The 4393-nt window shown below is 39.4% G+C and overlaps 1 pseudogene; it reads left to right on the forward strand.

Moving 5' to 3' along the window:
• The first annotated feature begins 496 nt into the window (after positions 1–496).
• Positions 497–4027, forward strand: LOC148544893 (uncharacterized; annotated as a pseudogene).
• The last annotated feature ends 366 nt before the right edge of the window (positions 4028–4393 follow it).

Genomic DNA, 4393 nt, shown 5'->3' on the forward strand with positions numbered 1-4393 from the left:
ACCCCAATACTAAGTTTAAAATAAAAGATCAATGCATATGTGATAAAATTAAAGAAAAATTGGTACATGAGTATGTGATACATGTAAGACCCAAGACTTTTGAAAAGTCCTATTTTGAACTAAACTCAAACCATACATTTATTTACAGTTTTATTTTCAAGAAATTATTTTATTGAAAATAATTTATAAAATTGATGCACAAATAGTATTTTTATACATTATCATTGTTGGGTTAAAATTCATTTCTAATTACTGTATTATTCCTATTTTTATTTAGAATTACTAAAATGCCCATAACCCTAATTTTTGAAAATGAAACCCTAACCCTGAAACCCTAACCCAATAACCCGATTCCCTTTCAGCCACATCCAAACCTTCTCTTGCTCTCAGCAAGCACGCACACACACCTAGCTCCTTCAATTTAAAAGAAAGAAGGAAAGTAAAATAAAAAGAAGGGGAAACGAGGAGAGGGGCTGCAGTCGGAAGAAGGGAAGGGATGAGAAGATGTCGCCGCCGTTCAGCCTGTCCCTGCCGCCGTTGTGCTGCCACCGAACCGCCGAAGTGCCATCACCGTTCTCTCGTCGTCGCCGCGGTTGACAGAAGAAAGAGTGAGATCCGAGAGAGCTGTGAAGGAAGGGCGTCGTCGGAGGAGAAGCCTGGCACCACCGTCGCCACTGTTCGTCACGCCGTCACCACTAGCCGCGCCGTCACCAGTCGTGAGAGAGAGAGATCGGGCAAAGAGAGAGAGGTGTCGTGAGGGAGAAGAGGCGCCGCTGCTGCTGCTGCTGCCTTGCCGTCGCCGCTACCTGGGTCCTGTGGTCCAAGCCACCATTGATGGAGCTCCGTTTCTGCTTCTCTGGTCCGCCGCCACGGCTGGAGGTCCGCCCGACCTGATCAGAGGGAAAGGAGAGGTTCAGGCCGCCGCTGCTACTTGCGTGGTGAGCTGCTGCACCAGCCACCGCCGCAGGAATCACTGTTGGAGAAGGGAGCTGCGCTTCTGTGTTTCTGGCCGTCGGAAAAACCTCGCCGCCGTCGCCGGAAAATCCTACCGGTAAGGGTTTAGGTTGATCTTCGTTTTCTTTGGGTTTCCAGAAGCTTTATTGTTGTTGTATGATTGGTTTCAGTTTTCATTGCCGGAGTCCGGGTCGCCGCTGCTGCTTTAGGTGGCTGCCGGGCTACCGCCAAACCGGTTCAGAGACCGTCGCTGTATCGGTTCAGCCGTTCCTTCTTCGTTCGGTAAGCGTCTTCGATTTGAAAAGCCCTCTGGTTACTGTTCTGTTATCATACGCTGAGGTTTGTGACGTTAATTGCTATAAGATTGAGTTTTGATTGTTATGTATTGCGATTAGAGTTGCTATGGCTACTACGAAAGTGACTTGAGCCGAGGTTTTGGTCGTTGATTTCGGGTTGAGGCGAAAAGGACTCTGTGATGCGTTTGGGTTATGGTTATGCGTTTTGAGGTAGGGGCTTTTGTACAAACTAGTTTTATTTAAATTAGAAATTGTTATAAATAGATATGTTGTACAAAATGTATTTTTGGTGGTTATGTGAGTCCTATGAATTGTCTGGTTTTATCTTGAATGAATATAGTTGCCTGTTTGATTGTAACAATGTATGATTTTGATAAATTGGAGATTTCTGGATTGGTTGATTTGAATGATTTTTTATAATTTGAAATTTGAGTTTTGTTTTATTAGAAACTGATTTGGTCTTGAACCAGTTAGAAAGAGTTGATGATTGGTTTTGTTGGGACCCGGAAAGGGTGGCAAAGTCCAAGTTTTATGGGAGATGCTGCCGAAATTTCTAGAAAATCTGAGATTTTGATTGGAATTGTTATTTTGGAAAAGAATAAATTATGCTTTGACTTAAATGTTTGAGAAATAAATTATGTTTGAACTTGCCTTAGTAGGAAAATCTCTATATCTTGGATGTAATTATTAAGAAAGGAATTATGCCTTAAAAATCAATTTAAATATGAAATTTTTATGTTTTGGAAATTGATTTACGTAAACAGATTTTGGAGGGGGTTTTAATGGGTTTAAAATAAACGTGGTTTTCAATTAATCTATTTCACTTTACGACATTTAGGAAGAGCTTGAAGTATTTTCTGGAACTTTGATTTATTAAAATTGAAACACTTCCCGAGCCCTTGGAAATAGATTTAAGAATGAAACTGAAATTGGTTTTCGGTTTAAAAATGATTTGGTTTTGGCTTAAGTTTGGTTGGTTTTGAAATTGGTGCGGAATAATTGGAAACACGATTTGGTTTTGGGTTTAAACCCTATTCTATTTATTCAACTCAAGAAGTTAAAGTTTCGGAGGTTTTCAAGGAATTTAAGAAATGAGTTAGATTATTCTCCCCTGAAGTCTTGAGACTCTGCTGAGGAATCTTACGACCAAATCTTGATTTAGAAATGAATGATTGAGTCTTTCAAAGAGATTTTGAACTTGGCATGGTTTTGAAATTTTTGGAAGTGTTGGAAAGATGTGGAAAGTGGCTCCGTTTTGAAAAGTGATTCTTGGCTAGCTGTGATTTGACTATGTTTGTTATTTAAAAGTAAATGGGCCAAGAATGATTTTGAAATAAGGTATTGAGCCTGATTGATTGTGGATATCATCAAGATTGATGAGTTATTGTTTGGTAGGCATAAGGGTCGGGTTCGTCCCACTTATGCTGAGAGATTTGATAATTGACGAGATTGTTGATAAGTCATTTGCGCCTGGCAAGGACGGTGGTTAATCCCGCTTGTCGAGGTTGCGGCGCCCGCGTAAGGACGGTGGTTAATCCCGCTTATGTGTAGATGTGAGGTCGGAGGCAAAGTATCCCGCTCACATCCTTTCGGATCACAGGAGTGTGCAGGCACTGACATCCTGGACCATGTGGCAGGCACGTTATCCCAGAGGGTTCCCATTTATACGTAATTGAAAGGCAACATTCCCATGGGAATGTGTCGGGTTGGCAATTGAACCGACAATGTGATATCACAGCCAGTAGGACAGGCATTCATCATTTTCATCTATGTGATATTGTTTGGGTGTGCATATTGTATTTGGTTTGCTTATGTGAATACTTATGTTAACTGTTATACTTGTTGTAATTGCTCTTGATTGTGTTTGAACTACATTATTTGTGATTGTGTTTGATTGGTTGACTTGTGATGAATTGGTTGATGTTTGAGTTGTTTGGGCCGGGGGCCGTATTGGATTGAATGGGCTTGAGGCCGTGATTGGTATATTGAGTACTAGTTCTGTATAAAGTATCTTATCGGTTCAGCATAGACTTAATGAACCTATGCTTGGAACGGGATGATCATTTATACCGCGTAGGTAACTGCTTTCATGGTTGCGGTCTAGGAAAAATTTTTCAGACATTTTCTTTAAGAAAGGAAAAAGGTTTTGTTTTAGAATATTTGAGAAACTTAGCAAGTCTTCAAAAAGGAATTTTTGGATTTCGAATGTGAACCTATGGTTTTTGGAAAGACTCATAAGACGAGCAATGATCACTGAACTCTAAGAATGATTTTATCTTTACGTATCTTGTTATAGCAATTTCTGTAATTCTATAGTGAGAACAAGCGAGGACGACGTTCTCACTCCCCTACAGGTTATTCCTTTTCAGGATATGGGAGATGAAGCTTCAGGAGAGTTATGTTTATTTTCTGTTTACTCGGTCTTTTTGTATTACCGTAGCTATTGTTTTTCCCTCGCCTTTATCCTTATTAAGTTTGTAAGAGGGATAGGAAATTATGATATGTATATTTGTAAACTTGTGTTATGTATATATATATATATATAGCTTAAGGTTGTATCTGATTTGTATGTATATGTATGTTTATGTTTTCACGAAAAAGAGTTATCGAAAGGTTATACGGTTTTAAGTTTTAAGCAGGCTCATATTTTAGTGTTAAATATTATAAGAGTCGTGGTAATACTCGAGCTATCAGAGTGGTGCAGCCGGAAGCGTGACATTTTGATAGTTAGGGTGTTACATTTGTGGTATCAGAGCGGTCTTTCCTGTAGAGCTTGAGGAATGGACCGACTATGCTTCAATTGCATACTCTAAGCGTTTGTCATGTAATAGGTCTTGTTGAATGACGAGAATTAGAGCTTTATGCACATGACTGTCTATTGATTAATGTCATTAGTCTTGCGTTGCATAATTCCTGATATTAAGTTTGGCCGGCTTAATACTAGTGAATTATGTATATGAAAGCACTGATGGGTTATCATAGATGATATACGAGTTTTGAGTAAAGTAAATCACGGGTTTTGGAAACGTTAGAAACTATTTCTCGAGGTTACTCAGTTATGTGCTTTGGATTCTGTTGGATGTCATGTGACTTATTGTTTCTTAGCCTATTTTGATGTTCTTGTCAATTCTTTTAGGAAGCAG

Source organism: Arachis ipaensis, chromosome B9, assembly GCF_059453495.1.
Source record: "Arachis ipaensis isolate K30076 ecotype BB chromosome B9, ASM5945349v1, whole genome shotgun sequence".
NCBI lineage: Eukaryota > Viridiplantae > Streptophyta > Magnoliopsida > Fabales > Fabaceae > Arachis > Arachis ipaensis.